General features: G+C 45.0%; 1 protein-coding gene across 2 annotated transcripts in view; it reads right to left on the bottom strand.

The window, feature by feature from the left end:
* LOC147693409 (olfactory receptor 56A4-like) overlaps positions 1-20936 on the bottom strand; it is a 114059-nt gene that overhangs the window by 6978 nt on the left and 86145 nt on the right. The gene's annotated exons all lie outside the window — the stretch shown is intronic.

Raw genomic sequence — 20936 nt, 5'->3', positions numbered from 1 at the left:
CGGCCGCTTAAGTTACCGCAATCATTCCACTGTCTACCTACGTGCTCACCGGAGCTCGGCTGATATTTTGAGGTGGCGGAAGGAGCGGGCCATACTTTCATCATTCACTTGTAGCAAAGTGGGTGTAGGGGCTGGAGATAACTTGATCTCTGGGCAACGCCCATAGCTCTAATACAGTGGGGTACTGAGCCTCTGCACTACTGAATACTTGGTCCTCTTCTGACAATGAATCTCTGGACAACGTACACGCGTGTCCCCGCTGTGTGGTGTGAAAACTCCCAGCTTCCAGGTCTGCCCGATCCAACCATCCAACATGAAGACTGGGGTTTCCTGCAGTTCCCACAACCCGCTTTGCCAGACATATCATGTGGCATTCTCCCATTCTGCACAGTTGCCGATCATCAGCCTACAATTTCAGCAGGCAAAAGGCTTCTGGAGCGCCAATTCAGGGCTTTAAATCTCCTCGGTTTGGTAGCTGGAGATCTCAAGGCTGAAACACTGTACTGTATTTTTACCTCTATCATCTAATGCATGGCCCACAGAATGAGCCTCCTACTGTTGCTTTGTGGAGTTACTCTCTATCTGGGGCCTATCAGTGTCTGCCTGAGACAACAGGGTTGAGCAACTGTTAGGCTGAATCACTTTCCCCTTAGTATAAAGTCTCTCACACAGAGCTCCTACCAAATAAGCCTCCTAATAAGTGTTTTCTCAGGAGTGATTCTCTATATGGGCCTGCCTGTCTCCCCGTTAAATGATGCACCGGATACTTGTTGAAGATTCAAATGTGGGTTTAATGAAGTTCCAAATCAATTCCGTAACACCCACAACCAGAGCCGTCCAGTCCTGAAGAGGCCAACGTCCAGAGTGACGTTCAGGGGAATCTTCATGACTGAAAGGCAGGGTTCCGGAACGTTTATTAAGTCAAGCAATGGCTTCTTGATAAACATGCCAATTGTCACCAGAATCACCTGAAGGAGAAGGAATGGGAGGAAGGTTTTCGAAAACTTGCTGAGCAGCAACTCCTAGGCAACCATAAAGAATAGCAACCTTGCTAGGAGGATCATATTTAGTAGCGTCAATAGCTACCAAACCGTTCTCAAAACCTTTGAGCCAGTTGCGCCAAATGAGTGGAGGTTTTCCTGGAGTCTGCAAAAATGGAGCTGGCATTTGAAACTGTTGAGAAGAAGCCATGGTGAAAACAACTTTCTTTGTATCTAAAGTTGTAATGACAAAGATATGTGCTTGTCGATGAGTTGTAATAAAATAAAAGAAGAGGAGCTTTGCATTAATGAACGCTTTGCCGTAATATAGGTCAACATGGTAGACAAAAAAGCATGCTCATAGCTGAGGAAAAGGCATGTATTTATAAATGCTTTGGTGAATTGTAAATGAACTTGGTAGACAATAAAGCGTGTCTATCACTGAAGAGCAATTTTGCATTTATAAATACTTGTTTGCAATGTAGAAGATCATGGTAAGCAATAAAGCATGCCTATCGCTGAAGAAAAACGTTGCATATATAAATGTTTTATTATGCTGTGAAATAAACGTGGTAGGCAGTAAAGCGTGCCGATCGCTGAAGAGAAGCTTCGTTTTGCTTATGGTAAAGTGACAGGCAGTAAAGCGTGCCTATCGCTGAATGATTGTGAAAAAGGACTTGAAAATGGCCGAGGACGCCATTGTCAGGGTTACCGATAAGCGTAACTTTTGAGAGGTGGTGGGCTTGAATTTTGATATTATTACGTAGCGCGCGTGATGCAGCGCGAGCCAGGAGGCGTTGGTAAATGCGCGTGATGTAGCGTGAGCCAGGTGGCATTGGTAAACGCGCGTGATGAAGCGCGAGCCTGAGAGTCTGTGGATGCTTTTATGCGCGTGGGGAGAACAGTCAGAACATCCATTGAGATAGTAGGAAAAACGTGCGAAAATACAACCTGATTTCAAAGGCAGAGGGATGGACCGGAGGCATGACAAGGTAAGACGGAAAGCAGAAGTGTCTCGGTGAGTCTGTCTGATTCCCGAAGAGGTTGTCCTTCTGGCGGTGGGTGCGGAAAAGTTCCCAATCGTCACCAATATGTTAAATGATGCACCGGATACTTGTTGAAGATTCAAATGCGGGTTTAATGAAGTCCCAAATCAATTTCGTAACACCCACAACCAGAGCCGTCCAGTCGTGAAGAGGCCAACGTCCAGAGTGACGTTCAGGGGAATCTTCACGACTGAAAGGCAGGGTTCTGGAACACAGTACATAGAACAAGTCTCTTAGTACAAATGAAACATGCAGAAAGCAACTGTACTTAAAATGAATATATAACACTCCCCTGTACAATTTTCTGGATTAATTCATCCAGTCAACTGTTGGCCAAACTTTTTAAGGCTTGTTGATTTTGTTTTTAATATTCAGTTTTCTTTCTTTTCTCAACCCAAGATGTCTCCTTTGTTTGCTTTCATGAGAGCCATTACACTTCAACCTTCATAGAAACTGACCAATAACTCAACCTATTAGGTAACTAAAACAAACAAGCATTGGCATAGCCAATAGGTCTCGCTTTTTGGACTTTAAGAGTTTATTTTGAAGTTTTGGTTATTTTGTATAGTATTGTGGCTGATGTGTTTTATAATGAAAAGATTTAATTCAAATTGGTATATGTGGTACTAAGTGGTATTATGTGTAGTGTATTGAGTATAGTGTAATTATGTGGTGTGTAATTATGTGGTACTGATTGTTGTTATGTTTAGTGTATCTATATTGCTTTAGTAGAGGGTCATTTTGTTGTTTAATTTTGTGGATTTAAGTGTTGTTGTATGGAGTGTATTTATGTTGTATTGAGCTGATCAAAATTATGTGGTGTTTTATTATGTGGCAGTGAGTGGTATTATGTTGATTGTATTGATGCTGTATTAAGTAGGGTGTAATTATGTGATATGTAATTAAGTGGCAGTGAGTGGCATTATGTGTGGTTTGTGTTGTATATAGCATAATGTAATTATGTGTTATGTAATTATGTGGCATTGAGTGGTATGACGTGGAGCGTTTCTATGTAGTAATAATTGGAGTGTAAAAATGTGTAATGTAATTATGTGGCAGTGAGTGGTATTATGTGGAGTGTATGTTGCATTTTGTACTGTAATTATGTGTTATGTAAATATGTGGGGTGTATGTTGAGTGGTATGATTTGGAGTGCATTTATTTTGCATTTTTTGTAGTGTAATTATGCGTTATGTAAATATGTGGCATTCAGTGGTATAATGTGGAGCACATTTATGTAGTATTATTTGGAGTGTAAATATGTCTAATGTAATTATGTGGTAGTGAGTGCTATTATGTGTAATTATGTGAAGTGTTCATATATGGCACAGAGTGTGTTTATGTAGATTATATTAATGCTGTATTGAGCAGAGTATAACTGTGTGATATTTAATTATATGGCACTGAGTCATTTTATGTGGTGTGTGTGTTGTATTTATTATAATGTAATTATGTGTTATGTAATTATGTTGCATGTAAATATGTGTTATTGAGCGGTATTATGTGGGGTGTTTTTTGCATTTACTAGAGTGTAAATATGTGGTCTAATGATGTGGTTTTGAGTGTTGTTGTGTGGAGTGTATTCATATTGTATTGAGTGGAGTGTAATTACGTGTTGTGTTAATATGTGGCACAGAGTGATATTATGTGGATTGTATTAATGCTGCAATGAGTAGAGTGTAACTATGTGATAATTAATTATGCTGCACTGAGTAGTTTTATGTGGTGTGTGTGTTGTATTTATTATAATGTAATGATGTGTTATGTAATTATGTTGCATGTAAATATGCTTTATTGGGTGAATATACGCAGGCAAACATACACTGTCACAGAAACAAACAAACGTGCACACAAACACAGTGTAGTGTATGCAAACATACTGAGAAGTACACACACTCACACATAAATCCACATCCACAAATACAGAAAAACACGCACTTACACTGCTCCAGTCCAACAATATCAGATTATGCAAAAAATGCAAAAGAGAACTGTTGACTTTGTCAATCCTGCCCCGGGCAACTTCTCCATGGGTTCAAAGTCCTGCCTCTGCTCTCTAGCCCCTGTCGGCCCGTACTGCTGATCCGTGCTCCTTGCGATGCTCACTTTCCCCTCTGGAAACCTTCAACCAGAGTCCGCTGTAAAACAAGGCATTTTTTCTTTAATGTGCCAACATCTTGCCAAGGCCTCTTCAAAGCACATTAGATGCGGAAGGGGGCATCATCTTTTGCAAGTACAGGGAGGGGGGCATTCTGAAGAGGGTGTTTTGGGGAGAGTTCCAATGCAGGCATAACTGGCAAGGTTTCAGATTGCTATGTGTGACAATTTATTAATTTCAGTATAATTAAGAGTGACATTTCAACAACTATAAGTGACACTGTGTCGAGAATGCAGCATGTGTATGTCACTGACCAAGGTCAGACAGCATGAAGTGTAGAACACTGTGTGCCTCCTACCCCAGGCCAGTGGGCTATGAGAGAATACAGTGCGTCTACCAGTTTCACTCACACAGGACAGGAGGATGCAGAGGTAAGAATAAATTGGGTGTCAGTGAACAAAGCCAGTGAACTGAGTTGTCAGTGATCTAGGCCACAGAGCTGTGGAGTAAGTGACCCAAGCCATAGAGCTGTGAAAAGAAAATATGGTGTTTTGTTTGTGTCGCTGATCAAAGTGAAGGAGCTGCTTCTCACAGTGCTGGAAGTGTATGGTTTAAAGTAGTGTGGGTGTGTGCATGTGCCCTGGTCCTGGCTGTGGTAGAGAGCTTGCTAGAGTACACTGCTGTGTTGCTTTGGACAGGCCGAAGTAGTGTGTTCCCCATAGATCCTCAGTACCTGTCTGGTAAACCCCAGGCAGTGCTTTGTTGTTCTTTTTTCTGGTAAGACCACGTTTGTCACGCTCTTGGATGATGCCTGGTCACGTTTTGCTGATAAGAACATGTATTGCTGGACAGCACCAGGTTGTGTAAGTGGTCAGGTGTGGACTGTGTTGTTGGGCAGGCGGCCGTTCATTGTATAACAACATTTTCTAAAAACCAAACAACGGCAAGCCTCTCTTGCATATCTGCAACCGCCTCCAACAGGGCTCTTTACAATGTATCGTTGTAGATAGAGGTACTTTAATACAAAGATACGACAAGAAGAGGTGAAGACCATTGACGAAGAGTCTGCAGAAAAGCCGTGCAGTATCCAGAGGTGAAAGGAAATTCTCAGACTAGACTGAACAAGCTTTCAGAGATATTGATTTCAGGACTCGTGTTTTAAGAGATGCAAGAATAATCACTGACGATTTAGTTTGTTTCCAGGGTCGGCTAAATACCAGGAACCACTGGCCCGAATAAGTTCCCATTTAAAAAGGACGCTCGTACAATGATTGATTATAGTTACTAATGTCCAACCTATTTTCATGTGATCATCCCAAAAACAATCAACACAAGAGGATGAAGACAACCTCCTCATTGCAAAAATGTGGCTTCAAAAACATGCTGAATTGCCTCTACACCCCAAACAAGTTTAACGAGAGGTAGCAGAGGGAGGTGAGAGAAGAGGGGGCCTTCACCTGTTTCCCTTCATGAGCGAGCAGGAACCATCTGTTAATTACAAACAGAGGGTTTGAAAGCTCAAGGGAATCGCCAAACGTGCACGCGTTGCCATTCAAAGCAATGCAATGCGTGCACGTTTTTGCCTGCAAAGCTGACTCAATTTCTAAAGGTCTTTTCCTATGCTGCACGTGGGCACTGCATAGGCGAGATCTAAAACGGGACTGAGATGAGACAGAATTAGTTGAGAGATCACGTCATTATGCATTACAATATCGTTTATATCGAATGCATTTAATTGGAGGCATAGTGTATCTAGGCCGCTCTTCTTACCTTGTGTAAACACTGTGGCGAACAGAGTTAACAACTTGAATTTTGCTTTCGTTGTCACTGCAGACTGCATGAAATTCAGCCTTGATTTTTTTTTAGCAGAGTGGACAGCAGCGTCCATAACTTTAAAAGAGAAAGAGAAACAATGTGAAAGAGAGAGAGAAAGAGCGAAAAAACGACAATAAAAGTGTGAGAGAGAGAAAGTCATAGATGGAGCAGCATAGGAAGTGTTAATACTGGAGAAAATCTTCATAGCTCACCTTTTTGCCTACGTTGTGTGTCCAAGCACGTGCCGGTTCATAGTGCACCCTCAAGTTTGGTGATCTGAAAGATAGTATAGAGTTAGTAATAGCAGAGTACATACAACTGCACACGTATATTTCTGCTTTATGTCTTTGGACATTCAGGATACTGTATTACATCAACTTTCACTGCAAGGTGGTGTCTGTGCACTCTTTTTCTCCCAGAGTACTATACCCCATGTACTCCCACTGCATAGCGGTGAGTTCTCATTACTGCGTACCCAGACTGTTGCACCCCATTGACTCCCAGAGTCCAGAGATAAGTGCCTTTTCTTGTGCACTCAGACTGTAGTAACCTATCCAGTCCCACTGCCCGGACGTAATTGTACATTCCTACGCAGTCAAGCTGCTGCACAGTACCCACTCTCTCTGCACACAGGTGACTTCCGGTTGCTTCGGAAACAAGCTTCTTTGCTCACCTTGTGCCACTGGCGTGATTCAAAGAGGGTGCACCACGTTTCGAACCAACCTTCTGAGGCGTTGTTACGACGGCCACGCAGAATCTTCAAACGTTGAGCTTTGGAGGTGTTGGGGGGATGCCAATTTGTGAAACACAACCTGTTAGATAAAAGGAAGATAACATTGTGTGTTATTTCTTTATCAAAGGAGAGAGGAACTGAGAGAGTGACAGCAAAAAATATTCTCAGCTCACCTTTCTGTCATCGGTGTGTCTTTCACCACGTGCCGGGACATAATACACCTTGAAGTTGTACATCTAAAAGATAGTAAAAGAAAGATGTTATGATTGGTAATTGTTACTATCTTAATGTGGAGTAGAATTACATCGCCCTTTCACACATCTTCCCTCCTGCTTTAAAGATACAACTATTTGTAGGTCCAACTTTTTTAATAGGCTTCGATTTAAGAATAATCAGTTAACTAGTAATGCTTTCCATACAGTTGTGAAAGCAAGTGGTGCTCAGTGATACACGTTGTTTCAATCATCGCAAGTGCCGGACATTTGACCAACTATTTAAACCTTCCTGCTATTGGAAAAAAAATACAAATACAATAAGATACAGTATATAGGGCTGCGTACGCCTATATCACTGCATCGCCTTTTTGTATCCAGTCTGCTGCACCCCATGTACTCCCTGCGCTGATCACTCAGGCCTCACTGCTCACCTTTTCATAGACAGGGCACCTTCTATATCATGCAGTCCCGCTGTGCCACCAAGAAGTCTTACATATGGTGCTGAAGACATACTCCTGCTCCCATTATCATCGCAGGTTGCTCACCGACTCAGTCCTTGCGGTACCACTAACTCAGTGACCAAAGAGGCCACGCACATGGTGGTGGGCCCCCCTGCTCGGTGGTTCGGGCCTATATAAGGCATCCGAACCACTAGGAAAGGCCATTTCAGTGCTTGGGATGGGAGCAACTCTAAAATGGCGTAGAGTACGTGTGCCCCGTCTTTTTTATCAGTGGGGTCACGTGTGCAGTGACATATGTGCTGGATGGATGTGGTGTGGGGGTATACCAGGCATGAGGGAGTGTGTGTGCCATTTTGACAACTAGACCTGGAAGTAAGAAATCACTACAATGGAAATCTGGGCCATGTAGCGATGTTGTGGTTTCCTGGAAGCATAAGTGGAGTGGGCTGGACTAACGTATTCCAGTGCTGCGCGAGCCTGTGAATCATGATTCCAGAGCTATGTGCGTGATTCCGTCATGAGCTATATGAGAAATCAACTGATTCGGATGTTCGTGTTGTAGTGCTGATGTCATCCGGGTTTTAAACGCAAATGTGTAATTATGTCTGTAAAGTCCCCCAATATGGCCAACATGGAAGGTATGGAGAATCATTCATCCTAATTCATCCATAGTTGCACACATAAAAGATGGTGGGAATGACGCATTTCTGCAAATATGAATGTTTGTTGTACATTCAGTGGAGTGTTGCAGCTGTAGTAATACAGGGCTATGAAAGCTTTAGGATGCAGTTTTTGGCACATGAAGGGCAGCTAATATATATACCTGTGTAGTCATTCAGGTACACTGTTGAACTTGGTGCTGGAAATCAGTGTTCGAGCCTGTGAGTGGCATCCACCTCCTTTTATTGAAGAGAAATGATGTAATCTACGCCTGTCATAAAATGCACTGTAAATAGGTGCTCATGTAATTTGCTGATATAGTTTTGGGTCGACTTTGCGCTATATAAATATGCACACACTCCCCTTTTTCTCCGCAAACACTATTTTCTATTAAAATCTTTTTTAAAGTGTTGCCCCAAAGTGCTGCTACAAACACTCCCTCACTACTTCATCTTTCTTTTATGTTTTTTGTACATTTTTTTTAATTACTCTTTATGAAAACATTTAGACTGTTAAAAAGGATTATTTATTATTTGTCAATTGACAACATTAATATTTTTTTTATGTTTACTGCTTGCAAAGATAAACATCCAGTTCCTCTTGAGTGAAAATATGTCACAGTACTACACAATATACATACTGATAAACCCATTTTCACTAAAGAGAATTACTTGATCATTTTTTTTATTTGTATATATTTCACACTTTTTTTCTGCGTCTTTGTAGTATTTTCAATTCACAATGATAATACATGAACTGTTCTTACGTCATTTTGTTTCTAAAGTACAATTATACTTTTAAACACTAAATTTAGAAATCGTGATAATATACTTGTATTGGAAAAATATATAAAGCATTAACTTATACCATTAATTTACCTCTCTTTAAAATTATTTCCTCCTTCCATTGAAATACATCAAACTCCTCTGGACGAAGATAGTGTTTTATATGTTACAATATATACATTAACTTTATGTTCCCTCTGAGGAAATGGACGATAAACTGAAGATGAATCCGAAGATCGTAAACTTTATCTTGCTCATAGTTTGGTCACCCGTAATTAAATGACAGAAATGAAACTAATCATCCTACGGGTGTGGTTTATATACTTTTTGGTTATTCAAGTCACTATGGAACCAATTTAGTGCTCCTCCCATTTTTTTGTCACATTTTTCAGTTGACACGTGCTCACATTTCCACTGCTTAACTTGCGCACATGTTTTTGTAAACGTGAAACTTGTTAAACAGTTTTAGTTTCATTTTATATCCTCATACGTATTTGCTCTTTCTTTTTCTTTTAATTCTTTCTCTCTTTTATTATATGAGTATTAAAATAAATACCTTTGCATTTATTTTTTAAACCAAGTATATTTATTGGTTACTGTGTACAGTTTCTGTCCACAATTTTAATTCACTTCGCCACCCAAAACCCCTATTATTATTATTTTTAGTTCTCGCCTAAGCGAATCACGTTAGCGATTGCCTTGGTGAGATATAAAGTAAGAGCTTTCAAAAGTGCTCCCAAAATGCAGATCGGACACAGTGCATGTGTGCCGGGCGCGCGCACCATTTGTACGCATCACTTTCGCGGCCACTTTGATATTCTCAGTGAGCCGGGCGGCCACTGAGAACATCAAAGCGGCCGCAAAAGTGATCACCATTTGATATCCGAAGCCCACACTTTACTGCTTTGCTTGTCTTTCTTCCCGTCAACGAACAGTACTGCCTTTGTCTGCCGCCCCTTAGATTTTCGACCACTACCGACTATGCTAGTGAAATCCAGAAGCTTTACTTTAGAACAAACTTTTCACTACATCAACATAAGTCAAATACTGTTGCACTGGTTCCTGCCACCTACGGAAAACAAAAGCAAACCTTTGATGCCTGCTTGAAATGTCTTATTAGTTAGCAATACAATACGGATATGCATACACAATTAATAGCCATTCTGCAGTGTGGAAGATTCTTGATGGGCAGACACTGTATCATTTCTTCCTTTACCTAAGTATTCTCTACTGTTTACCTCGTGATAGTCATATCCCAGTTAAAAGCTGCTGCACTACCTATTTAGCAGTTAATGCATGCTTCCTATCTGTATGAAAATAGTCTCTTACATGAGGCACAAGAAGGTGAATAACACCCGCCTCAACACACCAAAATCAAAACAACTTAAAAATGTTTAGCAACATATTTTAATCAGCAGCCCTAGAAGACTAAAACTAGCTTGCAGCAGGTGTCGGTTTACCTTCTACCACCCTCTCCTTCAATACCACTGAATGCCACATGATTACACGCCACATAATTACGCTGCACTCAATGCAAAATACACTTCAAATACCACTCAGTGACACATAATTACACGCTACATAATTACACTGCACTCAATGCAACATACACTCCAAATACCACTCAGTGCCACATAAGTACATGCCACATAATGACACAGCACTAAATGCAACATAAACTCCAAATGGCACTCAGTACCACATAGTTATACTCCACATAATTACAATGCACTCAATGCAACATACACTCCAAATACCACTCAGTGCCACATAATTACACGCTGACCAGGTGCCGCGAGCATGAGAGGTAGGTGTTCTGCCGTTCCAGCGCCTTATTCAAGGTTCCAGTAACCTATTAGCACTGGCCTCACGGGAGCATGCTGCGAGGCCTTATCCAATTCCCCTAGGGTCGCCTAAATAGAGCAGGACCCCGTGGCCCTCTTTTTCTCCGACTGTGAGAGGTTGTATTTACCGTCTACATATTGAATGAGAATTTAGTTCATATGTGTTTTTCTGTGTAGCACTGTATTTAGGTCCTGACGAATCGCCTTCCGGCGAGAAACATGTTGACCACACCAGGGGGTTGAGTTAAAGTTCTGTACACTGTTACGGTCTCTAGCTCCCCTCTCACCCCTTTTAACCAGGGAACCAGCCACGTTAATAAAATTCAGTGTGGACTGTTTTACCCTTTTTACTATCACTCACGTTTACACTGACTACACTTCTTTATCTCCTCACTCACACCCACCATCGGCAAGGAACTAAAGAACCCCGCTAAAAGAGTACCTGCGGGTACTCCGGCAGACATTGCAGCGCCAGTCTGTCGAGGGGCAGTGAGTCGATGATGACACTGGATACCCTCCAGTAAGGGTGTGTTTCACACCTAATACTCTGGGAGTATGAGGCTCTCCAAGTTCCGACTAGTTCCGACTAGGGAACCCTTCCAGTCACAGTATTGACTATACCATTCCATCTCCACGCATTCACACATTCTCCGGGGAACTTTGTACTCTGCTGCTAGCTCAACATAATTACACGCCACATAATTACACTGAACTCAATGCAACATACACTCCAAATACCACTCAGTGCCATATAATTACACGCCACATAATTACACTGCACTCAATGCAACATACACTCCAAATAACACTCAGTGCCACATAATTAGACCTCACATAATCACAGACTACTGAATGCAACATACACTCCATATAATACCTCAGTGCCACATAATTATATGCTACATAATTTCACTGCATTCAATGCAACATACACGCCAAACAATACCACTCAGTGCCACAAATTACACGCCACACAATTACACTCTACTGAATGCAACATACACTTCACACAATACCACTCAGTCCCACATAATTATATGCTACATATTTACACTGCACTCAATGCAACATACACTCCAAACAATACTCAGTGCCACATAATTACTTGCCACACAATGAAACTCTACTGAATACAACATACACTCCACACAATAACACTCAGTGCCACATAATTATATGCTACAGAATTACACTGCGCACAATGCAACACACCCTCCAAATACCACTAATTGCCACATAATTACACTGCACTCAATGCAACATACACTCCATATACCACTCAGTGCCACATAATTACACACAACATAATTACACTGCACTCAATACAACATACACTCCAAATACCACTCAGTGCCACATAGTTACACATCACATAATGGAAAGGGGCGACCACTCGGTCCCCCCGAACGTATGGTGGAGTGCCCGACCCCCCCGGGAAGCCATCTTGGGCGGGAGGCGAGTCTCGGCTGGTATGCCCAAAGCGGCGTAGCCAGGGCGCGCTTTTTCCCGCCCAAGAGTGGGTTGTCCTAGACACTGAAGCCGCCAACCACGCCCCCGGAGGCGGGCGGAGGCGGGTTTACGCCCGCCCGAAGAAGGATAAAAGGAGCGACAAGCCAAGGAAGCATCCTCTTGTTCCTGTGCTCTGAAGCTGCACCTCCCCGCTGCACGTGAGCTCGAGACGGAACGAAGTGCCGTTTTTGAGCGTTTTAATTTTCTCTTTGTTCTTTCAGAGAATCAGCGTTGGACAATGCCGGGCAAGAAGGTCGGAAAGCGGGTCGGTACCGATCAGATGCTCCGCATGCTCGTGAAAGACATGGCCGAGATGAAGAAGCAGATGGCGGCAATGAACGGGGTAGAAGGCCCTAAGCGGATCGTCGGACCAGCATTGCCGGGAGTAGTCCCTAACGGGAGAGGTAGGAGGGCCAAGAGGGGCGCAACTGGGGGAGAGGCCCCGGTTCCCGAGGCGCCGCCGGCGCACCCGGATACACCGACTGAGGCCCCGATCCCGGTCCCGAATGAAGGGCGACCGATTCCTGTTATAGTCACCCCAGCGAATGGGGAGGATATGCCTCCCGAGCTGGCTGCACAGTTGGCAGCATGGTTGGGGAAAGAGAGTGAGGGGGCAACGGCAGACGACGCCAGGGCAGTAATGAAGCAGTTGCGGCTATCAAGAGAGGCTGCAAAGGCACCATGTCCTTTTGTTCCCCCGCAGGCTCCAGTAGGACAACCCGCAGCGGGCATGAGTTCGGCAGCAACTACGGTCACAGCTTCCACTTCAGGTAAGCAGCTATTGCCGATTGCGGGGGAGGGGTCTGTACCCTCGAGAAGGGAGAAAGTTGCTCAGCATATTCCGATTGAAGTCAAAGAGAGCATATGGGCTGACAAATATATAAACATGTTTTCTTTATTAACTGATCATTACGAGATTGAGCATGTGAAAATTCAAAAGGAGTTTCTGCACCCGAGTGTTTGGCGCGCCAAGATGGCCGCTTTCAGAGTCGATGAAACGATAGGTAATTGGGGCAGAGCATTTGGGATATTCACTGCAATTATGGGGGAACGAAGGCCTGAACTGTTGGCCGAGTTACCCGTGTACCAGACACGTATTATGGAGTTTTCTCAGACATATGAGGGTAATCAGTGGTTTTGTTATGATAATATTTTTCGTAAGGCCAAGGAGTTCGACACATCTTTGACGTGGGATTGTTACGACTCCATCTCCTGGCAAAAAATGGAGAAATCAGGTATGACAAAGACGCCATTGTTGGGGGGGAACGGGGGCGAGTTTTACCGCCACTCATCTGGGGCCCCCTTTCGGGCGGGATCAGGTAACGAGCACCATTCAAGGTCGAATGGCAATACAGGTAAAAAAGGGGTCTGCTGGAGTTTTAACAGGGGAAAGTGTACAAGGCCCCAGGGCTCATGCAAGTTTAGGCACGAATGTGGGGGGTGTGGTCAGTCCTCGCATCCCGAGACCATGTGTAGAGCCAGAACGGGTGATAACGGAAGTAGGGGAAGTGCCAAACAGGTCTGAAATAGTCCGAGGGGCGCCCTTACCTACCCCGGTTGATACCATGGCAATGATTCCTTGGCTCAATGAATACCCGGATCATGTCTCCGCTGGGGTGCTGCGAGATGGCTTTTCGTATGGTTTCCGCATCCCAGTGGGGAATTTTCAGGGTAAAGCTCAGTGTAGGAACCAACTGTTGGTCCTGCACAATACGGCGGTGGTACAAGCAAAGATTGGGAAGGAGGTGACCCGGGGTCGGGTTGCTGGACCATTTGACTTGCCACCAGTGGCTAATTTTGTTTGTTCACCTTTAGGAGTGGTCCCCAAGAAGGACCCGGGTGAGTTTAGATTGATACACAACTTGTCAGCACCGAGAGGTCTTTCGGTAAACGATGCGATAGACCCGGAAGTTTGTTCGGTGCGGTACGCATCTTTCGATGAGGCCGTCGCCATGTTGAATCGCCTGGGGCCCGGAGCGCTGATGGCCAAGTCAGACATCGAGTCAGCGCTCCGGTTGCTCCCGGTACACCCAGACGATCAGCGTCTCCTAGGTTTCATGTTTCAGGGACGCTATTACATGGATAAATGTATGCCAATGGGATGCTCCATATCTTGTGCGTATTTTGAGAAATTCAGTAGTTTTCTGCAATGGACGTTCACAAGAAAGACGGGGTTTCAACATGTTATGCATTATCTTGATGATTTTCTGTTCCTGGGGGCAGCCGGGGACCGGGAATGTGCACAAGCTCTAAATGAATTTTGTGGTCTGATGAGTCAGTTTGGTGTGCCATTGGCACCAGGTAAGACTGTGGGGCCAACTACTTCGCTCGAGTTTCTTGGAATAGAGCTCGATTCCGAAGAGGGTTGCTTCCGGTTGCCCAAAGAAAAGGTAATGAAATTCAGGGCCTCGCTTGAAACATGTATTAGCGAGAATAAGGTAAATTTGCATCAATTACAGCAGGCTGTAGGTCAGTTGAATTTTGCCCTTAGAGTGATTTCAATGGCGCGCTCTTTTTCCCGCTCGATTGCACAAGCCATGGTCGGTCTTAAAGAGGGGCACCACCGCACGAGGCTCTCGGCAGAGATTCGCCAGGAGATGCGCATTTGGTTGGCATTCCTGGCGGATTTCAATGGTCGGGTTGTCTGGAATAAGCCGGCGGTGTCCTCCAAGGAGTTGGGGTTGTGGACAGACTCGGCAGGGAGTATGGGCTTTGGCGCCATATTTGGTAATCACTGGTCAGCTCAAGCATGGCCGTCATGGTGGCATGAGTGTGGGCTTACAAGTAACATCGCTTTTCTTGAACTATTCCCTATTCTGGTGGCCTTAAAAACATGGCCTGAGGGGTTTCGAGATCACTCTGTGGTGTTCTGGTCTGATAACATGACCGTGGTTGAGTGTATCAACAGTCAGGCAGCACGATGCAAATGGATTCTGAGATTGCTCAAAGAAATTGTCTTGCTATGTATGCAATTGAACGTGCTCTTTAGAGCGAGACATGTGCCAGGGGTGCTGAATCAGGCTGCTGATGCGCTTTCTCGTTTCCGTATGCAGGCCTTCTGGGGTTTTCTGCCCACAGCGGACCCGGTGGCGGCACCATTTCCCGAAGCTCTCTGGTCTCTCGGTGCCCCGAACTACAAAACCTCGTGGGAGAGAGTTTAGCACCCAGGACAAGGAAGGCATATGAAGGGGCGTTCCGTTACTATTGGTCCTTTTTGGGTTCTGCTAGGGGGGAGCTTTGGGGCCAAGAAGATTATGTCTTAAAATTTTTGCTGTCTTTACATCAGGCAGGCAAATCGGTAGCGACGGCCCAGAGGCATCGGGCCGCCATTTCCTTCATGGCACGGGCTCATGGTATCCAGGACCCCACGGCGTCTTTTGTAGTACAGAAAGCGCTGCGTGGGTGGCAACGCCTTGAGGGTCGCAGAGTAGATGAAAGGCACCCTATAGGTCTGGAAAGGTTGGCCCTCTTACTGTCCGTACTCCCTGCGACATGTTCCTCTCCTTCAGAAACAGTGTTGTTCCGGGCCGCTTTTGCATTAGCATTCCATGGGGCTATGCGGGTAAGCGAACTGGTAGCGAAGAACAAACAGGATACGGGGGGGGGGGGGGACTGTGCCGAGAGCACATCCAAGTTAAGGGGGAGACGATGATTGTCTCGTTTGCCAGGTCCAAGACCGATCAGGGTGCGATCGGGGACAGTGTAATAGTCCAGCAGATTCCCGGATCTCCCATGTGCCCTGTTGCATGCGTTGAGGAGTATTTGGCGCAGAGGGCGGCATCATGGGGGGGGACCTTGCTGAGACATGCCGATGCCACCCCACTGACGAGGTTTCAGTTCAAGCGGGTGCTTGCAATGGCAATTTCGGCCGCGGGCTTGAACCCGGGCGAGTTTGGGACCCATTCCTTCCGGATAGGGGCTGCCACAGAGGCTACAGCCAGGGGTCTGAGTGTGGAAAAAGTGAAACAGTTGGGGCGTTGGTCCTCCAATTGTTACAAAAGGTATGTGCGGTTGCACATGTTGTGAAGCTGATATCATGTACTCACGCTTCTTGTTTTTGTTTGGTTTACAGTGTCGCAAGCTTACGAGGCGGGGCGGACTGTGCAGTCGACCCAACACCTGGGTACCAGCGGTCAAAGATCACCGGCTGAGGAAAGAGTGGTGTGGGTCGTGGGCCACTCATACGTGAGGCGTGCCGCGGACGTATTCAAAGCAGGTGACATGATTCACATGGCTGGGGTATACGGGTACAGGGTGACCTTCTACGGAAGGGGCGGGCTCTGTATTGACCAGTTTCAAACTTTTATGGAGGATTTGTTAGGGCGGACAAGGTCACCGCCAGCTATAATCATAGTGCATCTTGGGGGCAATGATTTGGTGACCACTGGTCGACGGGTACTTCTCGAGTTAATATTGTCCACTGTAAGTCGGTGGGCGAGAAGGGTTCCGGGGTGCACGATTGCATGGTCCCATATGATTCCACGAAAGGTGTGGCGGGGGGCGAACTCTGTGTCTGCTATAAATCATTCGGTGAAGAAAGTAAATAACAAGCTTGCTAGACTATTTCGTACAAGTACATTGCATTCGATTCCTCATGGTTGTATCAGGGGGGACAATATGCATCTAGAGGATGGGGTCCATTTGTCCCGGGTGGGGAATTCTTTACTCATAGGAGACCTCGTAGCCTGGTTAAAGAGTTTACAGCATGACCTTTAGGTAGGAGTTTTGTGGGGGGTCCGGATAGCCGGTCAACTATCCGGCCTGTGGCGGTAAGGTCATGATCGGTGAGCAGTCATTGGAAGATCCCTAGCGGGGGGCGTCACCCATTACGGATGGGAGCGCCCGGGGGGAGTTGGCCATTGGCCCCTCAACGGTGAGGCGGTCCCTTCTAAGGATGGGACGCCTAAAGGAAAGGGAAGGCGGTCAAGGCCCCTCCCTGGATAGGAGGGGCTACGGGCCCCTCCTGGGAATTTCCCGGGGCCAGGACATCTGCGACGGCAGATGTGGTAAGTTGTGTGGGGTGGGGAGGGGGGTCTACGCTACCTTCTAGACACCTCACACGAGTCCTCGGACGACCATTAAGATGGCGTTGAGTTAACAGGGGCCCCCGTAAAGACAAGGGAAATTGGTATGTGCACATGAGGTGCAGTCCTCTGTGCGGCCGCCCCTCACAAGTGAGGGGGGAGTTTTGGTTTAGGGATCTGACACCGGTTATGACCTTGCCGTTGGCCCTTAACGTTAGGATGTACAATTTCAATTTGAAAATGCATTTGTAAGGATGTTAGTATCGGCTAGGAGAACCTTTGTATTAGAAATATGTTAAGGTTAGCCAAAACATCGTAATGTGGAAATGAAATTGTACATGATATGAAACTGTTATTTTAATGTTTTAATTTTGTTTCATATTTTAATAAATACGGCCGGGAGGGTAACTCCCTCCCGCCTTCCAAAAGTTCAGAACTGTTTCCGGTTTCCCATCCTTGGGGATTGTGTTGAGAGGGGGTGGCGGGTATCTCAGCCATATGGAAAGGGGCGACCACTCGGTCCCCCCGAACGTATGGTGGAGTGCCCCGACCCCCCGGGAAGCCATCTTGGGCGGGAGGCGAGTCTCGGCTGGTATGCCCAAAGCGGCGTAGCCGGGGCGCGCTTTTTCCCGCCCAAGAGTGGGTTGTCCTAGACACTGAAGCCGCCAACCACGCCCCCGGAGGCGGGCGGAGGTGGGTTTACGCCCGCCCAAAGAAGGATAAAAGGAGCGACAAGCCAAGGAAGCATCCTCTTGTTCCTGTGCTCTGAAGCTGCACCTCCCCGCTGCACGTGAGCTCGAGACGGAACGAAGAGCCATTTTTGACCCACCCACCAGCCCCTGAGGACAGCAAGTTGTTTTGAAATAAAGTCATTTGACGTAGTAGTTGTTTTCTTACAGGGTGTTCTGAATAAAGTTTGTGATTTGGTTTACAATAAAGTGATAATTCTTTTCAGCATGCTTTATTAAATAGTTGCATCAGAGTTGATCAGTAATCTTTTGAGAGTTTATACTTTGAATTGCTTAAGGTATAATTGTCTTTTCCCTCTTTAGTAATTAGTTTGTTGTATTTATTGTTTGGTCGGGCGGTAAGGTCATGATCGGTGAGCAGTCATTGGAAGATCCCTAGGGGGGGGCGTCACCCATTACGGATGGGAGCGCCCGGGGGGAGGTGGCCATTGGCCCCTCAACGGGGAGGCGGTCCCTTCTAAGGATGGGACGCCTAAAGGAAAGGGAAGGCGGTCAAGGCCCCTCCCTGGATAGGAGGGGCTACGGGCCCCTCCTGGGAATTTCCCGGGGCCAGGACATCTGCGACGGCAGATGTGGTAAGTTGTGTGGGGTGGGGAGGGGGGTCTACGCTACCTTCTAGACACCTCACACGAGTCCTCGGACGACCATTAAGATGGCGTCGAGTTAACAGGGGCCCCCGTAAAGACAAGGGAAATTGGTATGTGCACATGAGGTGCAGTCCTCTGTGCGGCCGCCCCTCACAAGTGAGGGGGGAGTTTTGGTTTAGGGATCTGACACCGGTTACGACCGTGCCGTTGGCCCTTAACGTTAGGATGTACAATTTCAATTTGAAAATGCATTTGTAAGGATGTTAGTATCGGCTAGGAGAACCTTTGTATTAGAAATATGTTAAGGTTAGCCAAAACATCGTAATGTGGAAATGAAATTGTACATGATATGAAACTGTTATTTTAATGTTTTAATTTTGTTTCATATTTTAATAAATACGGCCGGGAGGGTAACTCCCTCCCGCCTTCCAAAAGTTCAGAACTGTTTCCGGTTTCCCATCCTTGGGGATTGTGTTGAGAGGGGGTGGCGGGTATCTCAGCCATATTACACTGCACTCAATGCAACATAGACTCCAAATACCACTCAGTGCCACATAGTTACATGCCACATAATTAAACTGCACTCAAAGCAACATACACTCCAAATACCACTCAGTGCCACATAATTACAAGCCACATATTTACACTGCACTCAATGCAACATACACTCCAAATGCAACTCAGTGCCGCATAATTAAATGCCGCATAATTACACTCTACTGAATGCAACACACTCCACACAATACCACTCAGTGCAACATATTTATATGCTACATAATTACATTGCACTCAGTGCAACTTACGCTCCAAACAATACCACTCAGTGACACATAATTACACACCACACAATTACACTCTACTGAATACAACATACACTCCACACAATACCACTCAGTGCCACATAATTATATTCTACATAATTACACTGCGCTCAACGCAACATACACTTCAAATACCACTCAGTGCCACATAATTACATGCCACATAATTACGCTGCACTCAATGTAACATACACTCCAAATACCACTCAGTGCCACATAATTACACTCCACATTATTACACTGCACTCAATGCAACATACACTCCAAATACCACTCAGTGCCACATAATTACACACCACATAATTACACTGCACTCAATGCAACATACACTCCAAATCCCACTCAGGGCCACATAGTTACATGCCACATAATTAAACGCCACATAATTACACTGCACACAACGCAACACACTAAACAAAACACTCAGTGAAACATATATACACACCATATAATTACACTGCACTGAATGCAACATACAATCCAAATACCACTCAGTGCCACATAATTACACTGCACTCAATGCAACATACACACCAAATACCACTCACTGCCACATAATTACACGCCACATATTTACACAGCACTCAATGCAACATAGATTCCAAATACCTATCAGTGCCACATAATTACATGCCACATAATTACACTCTACTGAATGCAACACACACTCCACACAATACCACTCAGTGCCACATAATTATATGCTACATAATTACACTGCGCACAACGCAACATTCACTCCAAATACAACTCTGTTCCACATTAATACATGCCACATAATTACACTGCACTCAATGCAACATACAATTCAAATACCACTCAGTGCTACATAAATAAACTGCACTCACTGCAACATACACTCCAAATACCACTCAGTGCCACATAATTACACGCCACATAATTACACTGCACTCAATGCAACATACACTCCAAATACCACTCAGTGCCACATAATTACATGTCACATAATTACACTGCACTAAATGCAACATACACTCCACTTCCCACTCAGTGCCACATAATTTTCACACCACATAATTCCACTGCACTCAATGCAACATACAATCCAATTACCACTCAGTGCCACATAACTACACTGCACTCAATGCAACATATACTCCAAATACCACTCAGTGCCACATAATTACACGCCACTTAGTTAGACTGCACTCACTGCAACTTACACTCCACATAACACTCAGTGCCACATAATTACACACCACATAATTACACTGCACTTAATGCAACATACACTCCAAATACCATTCAGTGCCACATAATTACACATCACATAGTTACACTCTACTGAAAGCAACACACAGTCCACACAATACCACTCAGTGCCACATAGTTATATGCTACATAATTACACTGCGCACAACGCAACATACGCTCCAAATACCACTCTGTGACAATTAATTACACGCCACATAATTACACTGGACTCAATGCAACATACAATCCAAATACCACTCAGTACCACATAATTACACTGCACTCAATGCAACATACAGCCCAAATACCACTCAGTGCCACATAATTACACGCCACATAATTACACTGCACTCAATGCAACATACATTCCAAATACCACTCAGTGCTACATAAT

This window comes from Lissotriton vulgaris, chromosome 8 (assembly GCF_964263255.1).
Source record: "Lissotriton vulgaris chromosome 8, aLisVul1.2, whole genome shotgun sequence".
In the NCBI taxonomy this organism is placed as follows: domain Eukaryota; kingdom Metazoa; phylum Chordata; class Amphibia; order Caudata; family Salamandridae; genus Lissotriton; species Lissotriton vulgaris.
The sequence above is the reverse complement of the archived record's forward strand: the minus strand, read 5'-3'. Positions and strand labels throughout refer to the sequence as shown.